This window comes from Suncus etruscus, chromosome 13 (assembly GCF_024139225.1).
Source record: "Suncus etruscus isolate mSunEtr1 chromosome 13, mSunEtr1.pri.cur, whole genome shotgun sequence".
Taxonomy (NCBI): domain Eukaryota; kingdom Metazoa; phylum Chordata; class Mammalia; order Eulipotyphla; family Soricidae; genus Suncus; species Suncus etruscus.
This window is the reverse complement of record NC_064860.1, coordinates 83,609,688-83,624,613: the sequence shown is the minus strand read 5'-3', so window position 1 is coordinate 83,624,613 and position 14,926 is coordinate 83,609,688. Positions and strand designations below refer to the sequence as shown.

Below are 14,926 nucleotides of genomic sequence, written 5' to 3'. Positions count from 1 at the left end.
TAGTGGACATTCACAAAAATATAAACAGGACAAATTACTCTCATACAATTAAATAATTCAATGAGATACAAGATACAATTCAGTATGAAAGGTGTTAATTGAAAATATAGTTATCCTTTGATACTTGCAATAATATTTCATTTTAGCATAATTTTAATTTTAATTTATTTAATATGGTTATAAACTAGACAAAATTTATGGTACTTAGTAGAAAACAAGAGCATTGATATCTCAAAAGGAACATAAACAAACAACATTATCCCTACATCACCTTGAATCAGCATGTAAAGATCACTTTCACCCCACCATATACAAAACTTGTTATTCAGCTTTATAACTCAATGCTGAGAGGTTTTAAGTATTAAATGGAATCTGGCCTTATTTTTAATCTCTTCAAAGATGAGAGATAGCATCCAATATTTATCCTTCTCCCTTTGATTTAATCCATTAATATTTTAATTTTTAGTGCCATCCACGTTGCAGTAAATTGCATCTTTCTAAGCATTGCCTACCTTTTCCATTAAAATGTTTTTAGGATGTGGCTGGAGAGGTGGTACAAGCGGTAAGGAGTTTGTCTTGCATGCGCTGTCCTAGGATGGATCACGTTCTATCCAGAGTCCCATATATAATCCTCCAAGCCAGGAGCAATTTCTGAGTGCACAGCCAGGAGTAACCCTTGAGCATCTCTGGGTGTGGTCCAAAAATCAAAAAAGAAAAAAAAAACCTTCAGGAACTTGACTTCATTGGCAAAGATAAAATTAAGTAAATAAATAATATTATATCAAATTAAAAATAAAATATTTTGCATAACAAACTATATTATTGGGCTAACAGAACTTGGATTTATTGACCACATAGTAACCACATAGTGGCTGCATATATGACCCTTCAAAATTTTTCAAGAGTGACACCCAATATGTACATACCTAGAACCATAAAGAATGAATCTATCCTAGGCTTCATCCTATGACCTGTGAAAATACCAAGATCTCTCTTTACAGAGGCCTGATGTTATCATTCACAACTGAGGAAAATTTTCCTGACACCGTAAAAAGACCTTGGGGTGTGAAAGTGAGCATGTATGGAGCCTGTAATTGTTCCCATGACAGTGTGTTTCAAGGGAGGAGAAACCCTGTATCTCTTAGGCCAAGGGAATTCCCTTTATAATTTCCCCCCAATAATTATTGTGCCTATGGAAATAAAAGATATAAAAAAGGCAGTATAAAACCTTTCAATACCAGCTCTCCTTTTTTTTTTCATTCTCATGGTTATTATTTGGTTGTTGTTTTTCATTGCTGTTGTTTTTTTGTACTTGCTTGTTTTTGTTTGTTTGTTTTTTAGTTTTTGTTTCATATGGGATGCTGGGATTTGAACCAGCCACCTTAGGTCCTGGATTGGCTGCTTGCAAGGCAAACACCACTATGCCATCTCTCCAGCACCTTGTTTTCTTCTTTTTTCCCCTTCTTCTTTTGATTTGATATATATAACCTCTAGATAAACTCCTCCAAGTTTTCTTTTCTTTTTTTTTATTTTCAAACAGAACCACCTAACTTGAATCATCTTGTTCTGCCTCATAAATTGAGGGGGGGGGGAATGGATAGTACCAGGACCAAACAGTCATGTGAACATTGGTAGAAATAAAAAATAATCAGACTTAAACACCAAATCAAGTGTTAAGCAGTCCAGGATACAAAGGAGGGAGATATGTGATGCATGCTGGGATCAGGGGTGGAGGGAAGACAACACTGGTGGTGAGAATTCCACTGATTAATTGTCACTATGTACCTTAAATATTACTGTGAAATATTCTTAATTCACTTTGTTCACAATAAAATATAAGAAACGGAACAATGGGGAGAAACAGTACATGGATTATAATGCTTTCTCAAGATTTTATCCCTGGCACTTTATGATATCACAATGACTCAACTACAAAATGTAGTGCTAGAGGTAAGGCATCTGCCTTACAAGCACTGGCCTAGGACGGACCACAGTTCAATCCCCCAACATCCCATATGGTCCCCCCAATCCAGGAGCAATTTCTTAGCGCTTCGCCAGGGGTAACCCCTGAGCATCAATGGGTGTGGCCCAAAACCAAGCAAACAAAAAAGTAAATAAACTAATAAATAAATTTAAATTTGGACAGCAGGTGAATAGAAAAGCCCTAAAGAAGACTCTCAGATAAAAATATTCAAATGGCCAGTAGCCAGATTGATGTGTTCATCCTCATTTTTTTTTGTAAAATGCAAATGAGACAATGAGGTACCAACTCATCAGGAAAGAATGATATATACTAAAGAAAATATAAATAACAGATATTGGGAAAAATGCAGTAAAAACAAACCCTCATTCATGTTGTTACTAATGTTCCTTTGCCCTTTATGAAAGACAGTGTGGAGATTCTAAGAAAAGTAAACATTGTATTCTTGTATTAGCCATCACTTACACTTATTTGCCTCTGTTTTATTTGGGGATATTGAAAGGGATGCATCAGGTAATATTCAGAACTTACTCTTATCTCTATTCTCAGGAATTATTATTGATGCTACTCATCGACCATATATATTGCAGGGAATTGAGCCTAAGTTGGCTGCATGTAAAATCAGGGTTTTTAGGTTAAGATTCAGTTGTTGGTGTCAAGTTCAACTATTTGTTTAAATTTATTTAAATACCATGGTTATAAGATTGTTCATTCTTGGGTTCTAGTCATACAATGTATGCCATCCTTCACCAGTGCACCCTTTCCATCACGATGTCTCCCATTTCCTTGCTCTAGGACACGCAAAATAGCTTCTCTCACTCTCATTATTTCTCTCTCCCTCCCTCACATTCACTTTACTTTTTGACACTGTGGCCTTACTGTTAATGTTGGGATGACCTGCCCGTTAGATCTCAACTTTCAGTGCTGAGTTCTTATCCAGAATAATAAGTCCCATCTATCACTGTCCTAGTAGACCCTTCTATACTCTAATTATATTCACTGTTCTTTTTAGAGGAACCTTGTACTCTGAGATGGACTTCCTGACCTTTGTATCTATTGTCTCTGATTTATCTTACCACATGATATCTTGCTTTTCTTATATAAGACATATTAATGGATTTATTCTATGTATAATATCCCTTTTCCCTCCGGCTCATTTTTACTCAAAATATTAGTCTCTTTGTCTATCTATGTGTAAGAAAATTTCACGACTTCATGTTTTCTAACAGCTGCCTAGTATTCCATCATGTAGATGCACTACAGTTTTTTAGCTACTCACCTATTGTCTGGCACCTGAGTTGTTTCCAGATTTTGGCAATTGTAAACAGTGTTGAACTGAACATAGGAGTGCAGAGAGCATATTTGTATTGTGCTTTTTGTATTCCTGGGGTATATCACTAGCGGTAGTATTGCTGGGTCATATGGAAGCTTCAATGTCTAACTTTCTGAGAAATGTCCATATTGTTTTCCAAAAAGGAAGGACCAGTCTACATTCACACCAACAGTGAGTGAGAATCTCTTTCTCGCCACATTTATGGTTGTTTTTGCTTTTTGTGTGATGTGCACTACTCTCTACAGTGTGAGATATTATCTCATTGTTGTTTTCATTTGCATTTCTCTGATAATTAGTGAGGCTGAGTATTTTTCATGACCCTTTTGGCCATCTATAGTTCATTTTTGGGAAGTATCTGTTCATTATTTTATCTCATTTTTGATAGGATCAGATTTTTCTTCTTATTGTCTTGTATGTCTTGGATATAAACCCTTATCTGATGGCTATTGCCTGAAAAGTTTCTTCCATTTTGTGGGTAGCCTTAATATCCCAGTCACTATTTACTTTGAGGTACAGAAACTTCTGAGTTTAATATACTTCCATTTTTTAATCTTTGTTTCCACTTTTTTGACCAGTGGTGTTCATCCTTGAAGATGTCTTTAGCTTCAATGTAATGTCATGCAATGTTCTGCCTGCATCTTCTTCTATGTACCTTTTGGTTTCATGCTTTATGTCCTGGTCTTTAATCCATTCTAATTTGACCATTTTACATGGTGTTAAGTAGAAGTCTGAATTCTTTTTTCTTTTTCTTTTACTTCTTTTTTTTTTTTGAAGATAGTTGACCAGTTTTTCAAGCACCACTTGTAGATGAGGCTTTCCCTGTTCCATTCTGTGTTTCTTGCTCTTTATCAAAATTAATTTAATCACAATTAATTTATGGGCTGGAATGATAGCACTGTGGTAGGGTGTTTGCCTTGCACAGGATGATCTAGGACAGACCTTGTTACTATGCCTTGGCATCCATATGATCCCCAGGCCAGGAGATATTTCTGAGTGCATAGCTGGGGTAACTCCTGGGCATCACAGGGTGGGGCCCAAAAAGGCAAAAAAAATTAATTGTTCGTAAACCTTGAGTCTATCTCCAGATATTCAAGTCTATTCCATCAATCAATAGGTCTGTCTTTATTCCAATACCATGCTGTTTTAATGACAACTGCTTTATAATTGAGTTTAAAGATGAAGAAAATTTTTCATCCCACCCTGTTACTGTACAAGTGAGCTAGCTCTGTCTTGAGGGAGAAGACCAGAGAAAAACTGGTATTTAAGGGTATTTTGACACAGGACCCCATTGCTGATCAAGTGAGCTGGCCCTGCCATGATGAAGACCAGAAACCCAGTTGAGCTCAACTTAGAATATGTGGTCAAACTGGGTTGGACTCCTCTTTATCTTCCTCAGCAGGGGGATTGAGCTCTGTAGACCATAGCTCATAGACCACTTTCTCAAGGTGGAATCAGAGAAACAGTTGGTGCATCAGAACAGAACTTTTTTGGGAAAAGTGTATAGATAGCCTATACCAAAGTTGGGCAGTTGGGCTGAGGTCTGCTTTGTAAAATGTAGTAAGCTCTTCATTTATATAAGAAAATTAATCTTGAATCAAATAGAATAGACCAGGAAATCCAAACCCGTCTTCTCATAAAGGCTCTCTGGTTGATCTCAGCATTACCTCTTTGGAAAAGAAATGACTTTAAGATATGAAGACCTATTAATTGAATGATTGAGGTTAAGGCTATGAGGGGATTGATTCCCACCTGTGTCATTCTTGGGATATCTTATTATAATCTCAGAATGAACAAAGACTACGTAATTTTGTGTGTTTGGCTGGATCATATGTAGTTTTAGTTGTGATCTTTTATTCAATGGCAACATTGTGAAGACAGTTGACAGATAAATAGAAGATTATTAGATGCATACTCCTGTATGAAGATGCTATAATTTTCTCAGTCTCATAAGGTGCTTTCTATAATTTTGATAGTGAAAATGCTTTCTCTGATTCAGTAATGGGACTACATAGAAAAAATATTTCATGTATATGGAAGTGTTTCATTATTTGGTGAATTTTGATAGATACTTTTGCACCTTTTCTTGTGGTTGTTTCAGGTATGTAAATAACAAATTAGTATTTGTTAGATACGACAATGGGTCAGAGAATGAGTCCCATATAGAAAGTCATGCATTTTACATACGTCATTAATTCTTTATTTAAAAATACATATGACAATTAACCCAGATTATCTTGGAATGGGAGTGATAACTTTCTTTTATTTAATATTCTTCTTTTTTTTTTTTTGTGCCACACCAGATGACCCTCAGGGATTACTCCTGACGATACCCTAAGAAATCGCTCCTGGGTCCCGGTGAGGTGGCGCTAGAGGTAAGGTGTCTGCCTTGCAAGCACTTGCCAAGGAAGGACCATGGTTTGATCCCCCGGCGTCCCATATGGTCCCCCCAAGCCAGGGGCAATTTCTGAGAGCTTAGCCAGGAGTAACCTCTGAGCATCAAATGGGTGTAGCCCATTAAAAAAAAGAAAGAAAGAAAAGAAATCATTCCTGGCTTGGGGAACATATGGGATGTTGGGGGATTGAAACGCAGCCTGTCCTAGGTCAGCAAGTGCAAGGCAACTGCCCTACTGCTCTACCACCACTCCAGCCCCTGATACTTTTTATTTAAAATTTTCTGTCACCAAAATATTATAAAGCTTTCAAAACAAATATGCTTCTTAATCCTTCACTTTTTTCTAGTAATTTTATTTATTTCGAGGCCACAACTCACTGTGCTCAGGGGTTACTCTTGTCTCTACACTTAGGTGTCACTCCTGCAATACTCAAAGGACCATATGGGATGATGGGTATTGAAACCAGGCTATCCTGGTGCAAGACAAATGCCCCCTACCCACTGAATTATCAATCCGAACCCTTTTATTCTATCTAAATTTATTTATACACCAGGGTTTACAAGTTAGTTCGTGATTTAGTTGTTTAAGATATTCAAATTCTAACAACAATTCCATCACCAATGTGACCTTCCCTTGTCTCCAATTTCTCACCTGACACTGAAGGCTGCCCCCTTATCAGGCCCAAAATAATTTAGGAGCATGCAGCTGTATATTTAGTCATGTGATATTTCCAATTTCGTTTTATGAAAACCTAGTAGGATCACAGAAAATTAGATGGGAAAGCAACAAAGAAGCCTCTCAAAAATTAAAACAATTAACACAGAAATCTTACTAGCAATACATAGCTAAATAAAACCAAGAGAATGACTTTAATAACACCATGTGAGATATACATTGTTTCACAAATATCCTTTTATTAAAATTTCTACACAGTCTCTTACCTTATCTTTATGGAGTTTCATCACTGTTTACCAGTTTTTATTTCTCGTTGCAGTAATCTTGGTCAGAGAAATTAAAACTGATACTCCTAGAACTGCCTAGATAATATAGGGTTTCCCATTATATTTAAATGTCCATTGAGAACTCTCAATTGCATAATTTAAAGATATATAATACCTTTATTAAAATATATTTTTAAATAGGCATTTATATAAAATATCTCTATACCTTATTTAGAAATAAGTTTTAGAAATAATGAGTAAGTGGTTTATTTATTACTTTATGGAATATAAATCAATTCTAGTTTTTAATAATGGAAATATTTAGAAATATGTAATGATAGCTTGATTTACCTGAGCATTTGAAATAAATTTTTGAGAAAACTTGATTTTATTTTAATTTCACATTATTTTATTGGTACCAGGTATATTTGATTATAAAAAGCCCTTCTGGAATGCAATGATTTGATCAAGATATACTCAGTTAATAATATAATCAGTGAATAATTTATTTAAGAATTAATAATATTGTATAAAGCTCAAAACCAAAGAAGAGTCAGTTTTAAAGTATATTCCACTAAATCAAGGCATAGAAGCTTATTAAAAGATTTATAAATGGAGTAAATTGTATAAAATTTACGTCATTTTTGAAAACTGTTGGATTGTTTAACGAGTGTCTTCAGATAGGAAATTGCAAATGAACTTCTTGCTTCTTTCCTGATCACTGATAAATATATAACAGGATATTGATTTAATTTCTATTCTGATAATTAATAAGAGGAAATTGGTGTAAACAGTATAAGTCAAATTATAACAGGCACAAATTTCAAGTAAATGAGAATGGGTTAAGTAATTAAATTGGAAAAGATTAATTTTATGTATTTTGCTCTTAACAAACGTTGTTTTGAAAAAATATGCCTAGGGCCAGAGCAATGCATAAGCAGTAAGGCTTCTTCTGCCTTGCAATCGCTAGCCTAGGATTGACTGGGGTTCTATCCCCACCACCCCACCATCCCTCATGTCCCATATGGTCGCCCATGCCAGGGGCAATTTCTGAGCACATAGCCAGGAATAACCCCTGAGAGTTACCGAGTGTGGCCCCAAAACAACAAAAAAATTATTTCTATGGTTCAATTGCTTGTCTGGTAATCATATTATTTTAATTTTCTTGATAGTCTTCCAGGTAAATATATTTTATTCAAAGTAGATTTCATAATAGAGCTGTTCAAATATGGTAAAGACTTAAATATCTCCTCAGTAACTTCTTTAAGATAATCAATTTAAAAAATAATTAAGATTTCTTCATGAGCACATTGCAGGAAGGTTATCAATCATACATCATTCTACAAAACATATTTTTAAAAGCTAAGTATTCTGAATTCCTGTATGTTTCAAACTTCTATTAAAATGTACTTTGTTATATTTTGCAATAGGCAAAATATTTATAAGTAATAAAATACTTTATGTACTTTGACCAATGTACTTTCCTACATGTTTACAATGTAATGGACTCCATTAGATCTTTCAATTTTCTCCAACTGTGTAGCTCTAAATCAACCTTCCTTTATCAAGTCTAAGTAACAGATGGTAGTTTGGAGGCCTGGGATCTTTCTGGTGATTCATGCATGACCGGGCTGGGGGATCATATTAGACACTGAGATTGGTGTTATCTGAAGCAATATGATGCGTTGAATTACAATGACTACTGAGGATTCTGATGTTGCAAATGCAGAAGCTTGGGGACTCTAAATAACCTGGGATAAAATCAGGGGTTGATCAAATGGAAGGCAATCCTCCTTACTACTGAAACATCTCCTTAACACATACTTTATTGCTCTTAAAACAGGAGAATAGAGAACTAATCTGTATATCACTGTTAAATGCATCATATGGTGGACTAGTTGGCCACTAATCAGATCATTTTCCTCTCTGTCTTCTATAGAACTCTTTTAAACTAATAATTCTCATTTGTGGGGCCAGAGCAGTGGCATGGTGCGGGATGGCGTTTGCCTTGCCGGTGCTAGCCTAGGATGGACAGTTGGATCCTCCAGTGTCCCATATGGTCCCCGTGAGACAGGAACAATTTCTGAGCACATAAGCACATAGCCAGGAGTAACCCCTAGTGTGGCCCAAACCCCCTCCCCCAAATCTCACTTGCAATGAAATATAATTCATTTAAGATTTTCCAGCTAAAAATCTTAATTTGATGTCTAGGATTGTAACATTTTGTGTATGTGTTCACATTATCTACAACAGAAAGCAGAGTACATCATCTAATTACTTATTCTATTGACTTGTTACACTATAAATCATCTGCTTATTTCATCAAGGAATTTTATTCTCATTATGTACTTGCAATAATTTTTAGTGCCAATCAACTTACCCTAAATTGCAATTGTATGCCTTTCAGTCTCACCAACCATTGTATGCTCCTTCAGTTACAAATTAGACCCTTTCTTTCCTATAATTTTGGTTAAGTTCATGCATGCATCAATTCTGAATTTTCTCAATGCTCATAAATTAATTTTGCCCTTCATCTATCCAGAGCATAAGTTAGATTTAATCATCAAAATGCATATGGTTATCATTTACTGATGAATGACACAAAATGATACATTTACCTATATAAACAAAATGACATTGAAAGCAGAAAAGACTCAATTTGTAAACTAACGTTTGAAGATCTAATTAATTAATGCTATATCATTATTTTATATTCTTAATAACACTGATCTTTGGTTTTTAACTGGCAAATATGATAGGAGTACTTCTTTTTATAAAGAATGTTCAAATAACCAAATTATCAAGTCCTATAAAAATGGACAAAATTCTAAAATTTCTAACTCTAATATAGGTCACTATTAAGTAAATGTATAAACCGGAATATATGTATATTGAAAATTTTTCCATAAATTTAATGACTAAGGAAACTCCCCTTGTAATTTAGGAGATACCCATCAAGGTAGTGATTTTTTGCCCAAATTCTAAAATGTCTCTATATTTTCAGTAAAGTGTCTATTTGCTGTCTCGAATTATTAGAAGTAGCTGATTCTATAACAAAAACATTTCTTGTTTTCCTCTGAAACTATGGAATATGAAAAGTAGTTTGTCAATTCTTCTATCACTCTTTACCCTTATTTTTCAATGTCATTCGATTCCTGTGGCATCTTTTCTAAAAATCTTAATCTGTTTTAAATGGTATTCATAAAATCAAAAGTCCTTGAAAGAGGTCATTCAGACAGTCCATAAATGTTGCCCAAAGATGAGAAAAAATTTCCTTCTTAATGTTTATATTTTATAACAAAAAGTGTGGTTTTCTTCATGAAGCTATATAAGTTTTTCTGAGAAGATAAAAAATACATTAAATATCACAAATATATTTACATTGCTGCTAACATCAACTTTCTATCTTCTATCCTCAAGGCAACTTCAAATAAGAGGAATCATGTTCTAGATATATGAAAAATTATTTAAAAGAATTTACAATACATAAAAATATATTAACCTCAACATATAAACTAAATATTTGACAACTAAATATGGTAATTTTTAAAGCACTGATATCCCATAACAAAAATAAGTGACATAAATTTGGTGCTCTGAAGCACTACTACAATAAAAATAACATTATGAAAATCGTATGCTTCTAAGGATATTATTTCATGATATTTTCAACAAAAATTAATAGTAGATAATAAGAAAAATTGACATTATTAGGAAAAGAAATGAACTAATTACTTTATTTATACAAAACCCAAACAAGGCTCACAGAAACCAACATGGCAGTAGAGTTGGAAAGAGTAGCAGTGGGTTTGAGGAAAAGAATGCGTAGTTTGTATCTATGATGCCAGATGTCAGGTCATTCCCACATTACTAGAGTGAATGTGACAGAAAGGAAAATAAAATTTAGTTTTACAGGAACTAAGAAATGAAACATTCTTACTGTATGCTTTCCTTTAGCAAAGTTATATAACATAATCTTACAAAACTTTCACTAAAAATGTTTAAAGAGTCAAGATTTAGGACTAGGAGATCTCATAGAAATTAGGGTATATGTCTAATGTGTATCTGAGAAACTATTGCTTACCTCAACCCTTACATGGAACCTATAACTGCTTTGTCAAGAATCTTTTTCATTTTTCTTTCTTTTTTTTTTTTTTTTTTTTACTTTTGGGCCACACAAGCTACTCTCAGGGATTATTCCTATGAGCTCAGAAATCCCTCCTGGCAGGCTCAGGGAATCATATTGGATGCCTGGGATTGAAGATGGGTTGACCCTCAATCGTTCTGGGTTGACCTTGTGCAAGGCAAATATCCTTCTGCTGTGCTATCGCTCCGGCCTCCTGTCAAGAATTTTTAAATGGCCCTAATATCTCCTGAGTACTACTTAGGAGGCAAACAAACAAACAAACAAAACCACTATTCCAATATTTATATCAGAAACATGTATCAGAGATTGGTGAAGAATTAAAATATTACAAATATATTATGTTTTTAAGTAGTTGGAAAATCTTTTTGGAAGAGTGTGTATTGACTCAAATCATGTAAATATTTTGAAAGAAAAAAACAACAGAGTTGGTGGTGAAAAAGGCATAAAAATTTTATCTTATCAATAATAAATAAATATTTATTTAATGACAGATGCTTATGGAGTAAATAAGCATTTGTTATTTGGAATATTTAGGTATGTAATAAGTGACATGCTAAATTTATGCAGACATAATTTTAAAAATATTTGGCAAGACTTTATAGCAACACAAAAAATGAATCTTGGATTTAAGATAATCAATTGGTGTCTTAACTTTTCTAATCTCTCCCAACTTCCCTGCTATAATTATTTAAATTATCTGTTGAAAATGTTACATTTTATATTTATGCATATATTTAGTTACTTTTATATGTTTGCTTGAATATTGTAAATATTAAATAATATGAAGGGTCAAAAGTATTATTTTTGCATAGGAAATGAAGTGATCACAAAGACTATAAATTATAACCTTACCTACAACCATGAAGCATAATACCAAAATTATCTTCTTTAACATTACTGTTTGTTTACAATCGTCTCATGCAAAACGAAGTGATTTACATTTATTATTTAGGTTGCTGTTCATGAGAAAGAAATAGAATCATCTATTATTTGAGATATATTTACTGCTGACAATATCAAAACACAAAAAGGAACATTTTTAGAAGTGCAGATATACTTAAACTAGATAATCCATACATTGTCAACAGTAAAATTATGTTAGGAATATTTATATGTTTTTATAATATATTGAAATAATATAGGCATTCTCTATTATACTAACACCTCACAATTCTCACAATTGATTCATAATATATTTCTATGAATACTGGATATTGTTTTCTGGATCACTTGCTGCCAATGGCAAAAAAATTGAAATGGATATATTAAATAATGGTATGTTATTTATAAACTCTTAAAACCTTTTGAATTATAACAATCAATTGCTGAGAAACCTATAATTCATTTGACACCTTAAAATCAATGCACTGGAAATAGATATTGAAATTCTAATAAGTATATAAAGCAGAGGATAAGTAGTTTTATAAATTATCAGGATAACCTTTAACCAACAAATGACAAAGTATAGTCTTGAAGAATATTGCAAATCTTACAATACTATGCAAAGTAAAGCATACTATATTTTATAATAAAAAATTTAAAATATAAAAAAGAAAGCACTTAGCAATTATAAGCAAAAAGCCAATATAAATGGCATGGGTTTGGTATAAATACCTTAATTATTAAAATTGTCAACAATTTCAGTAAACAAAAACAATAATATTTTTTTTGGTTTGGGGGCCACACCCGGTGACGCTCAGGGTTTATTTGCTCCCGGCTTGGGGGACCATATGGGATGCCTGGGATCAAACCCTGTCACGTGCAAGGCAAACACCTTACTGCTGTGTTATCGTTCTGGCTTCAGAAAAAACATTTTTGATGAAGAAGATTCACTTTTAACAAAGACAAACATCTTAACATCTAGACATTATCAGACAAAGGGCTGATATCTAGAACTTACAAAGCACTCAGAAAACTGAGCCCCTCAAAACCAAATAAAGTCATAAAAAATGGGGAGAAGAAATGAATAGACACTTCTCTGAGGAAGACAGAAGGATGGCCAACAAACACATGAAAACATGTTCACCTTCACTCATCATCAGAGAGATCCAAATCAAGACAACAATGATATACCACCTTACACCAGTGAGGATAGCTCACATCAAAAATACTGAGAACAATCTTTGTTGGCGGGGATGCGGTATGAAGGGAACTCTCATCCACTGCTGGTGGGAATGCCCCCTAGTCCAACATCTATGGAGAACAATCTGGAGAGTGCTCAAAGAGCTCAGAATTGAGCTCCCTTTTGACCCAGCAATTGCACTCCTAAGTATATACCCCCAAGTTGGAAGAATATTCATTCCAAAATACGTGTGCACCCCACTATTTATCGCAGCACTCAGTATAATAGCCAAATCTTGGAACCAACCGCGATGTCCAACAACAGATGAATGGATCATTAAGATGTGGTATCTATACACAATGGAATATTACATGGCAGTCAGAAATGATACAATCACAGATTTTGCAGCAACGTGGATGGACTTAGATCATGTTATGTTAAACGAAGTAAGTCAGAAGACAAAAGATAAACACAGAATGGTAGCACTATTCTGAACCACATAGAACATACATCTCAATCACAACTAATACTTAACAATCAAATAACAGGGTCTAACAGGGTAGAAACTTTAAACACTGTAATAGGCAACATATACCTGGGAACAGTGCCCAAAATACATGAAAAAGGAACAACACAAACTCTCGACTACACATTATACCACAAAGAAAACAGCAACACCAGAACAGCAGCATAGAGAGAACAGGTACGTAATCAACCTTCTACAATAATGGACCATAATAATCCTGTAGAGATCGTATACAGGAACACAGGTAAAGAATACCACGGCAAACCACTGACTCCAATGGAAACATTCCATAACACTACGTATTAATGCCTCTATCTTACTATATTTAAAATAACCTCTCAGCTTTTCTGTCCACAGGCATTCTTGGATACAAAGGGCGGACAAGCTAAGATGGCAACTCGGGATACCACACGAGATACCATACCTAGTTTGCACTACGAGATGGCCCCGAGAAAACTCTTTAACATACACTTTATCTCTAGGTTATACCTTCTTTTAGGGATTCAAGCACGTGACCAGTCAGACCACCGAAGCAGTAACAGTGACATACAGACTCAGACTACATGCTCTATTCACTGAACACATTCAAGCAAACTAACATTCCCTTGCTATTCTCTCCTCTCTTCTCACCACTTTCTTTTTTATTTTTTAGGATTATTCTTTTTTTTTTTTTTTTTTTTTTTTTTTTTGTTTGTTTTTGGGCCACACCCATTTGACGCTCAGGGGTTACTCCTGGCTATGAGCTCAGAAATCGCCCCTGGCTTGGGGAGACCATATGAGACACCGGGGTCTTTTTTATTTTTTTTCTTTTCTATTCTTTTCTTTACTTTCTATCCTTTCTCTTCTCCCTTTCTTTCTAATGTATTTTTCTCTTTTCTCCCTCCCTACCCCTTCCATACACCTTACCCTTTCCCCCCTCTGGAAATCCAACTATCCGTCCACCCCTCAATCCCATCCAGACCTCCCTCTATATTAAAACACTTCACCCTCAGTCCTTAATCTATTAGACAACAAGATCGACCTCCTACCCCAACGAACCAGTACCAAACACCCAAGAGAAGGGACACCCAGTCAAACCCACACCTCGTCCCCGGCAAGAAAAGACAGCCAACTCCCCTGCGGACTCATGCTGCGAGGCCCTCCCTACCAACTCCCCCTAACGTGGACTGTTTCTTGAAACTGGACCTAGGTCCAAAAGTATCCCCAATGCAAGAACTCTTCCAAGACCTCCCTGCCGCAAATTTTTACCAACCTAAAGAAGGTCAGGGGGTGTGATAGGAAGATGCCTGGGAACCCACACATCACAAGAAAAACCCAAAAGACAATGAGAAAAACTGTACTTCCAGCATAGGCATAGGACCTGTAATACACCACCTTGTTACCTGCTCTCCCCCAAATGTAAGGTAGTCTTTTGCACCACTTTGGTCCTTTAAAAACTTCGCTAACTCATTTTATTTCTTTTTTTTTCTTAAATTTATTTATTTATTTTTTTAAATGTTTGTCCTACATATACATTTGCGAGCACATACATTTTTATTTATTT

General features: G+C 34.7%; 1 pseudogene; it reads left to right on the top strand.

The window, feature by feature from the left end:
* Positions 1-2,257: 2,257 nt before the first annotated feature.
* On the top strand, positions 2,258-4,951 carry LOC126025865 (mitochondrial import inner membrane translocase subunit Tim8 A-like; annotated as a pseudogene).
* The last annotated feature ends 9,975 nt before the right edge of the window (positions 4,952-14,926 follow it).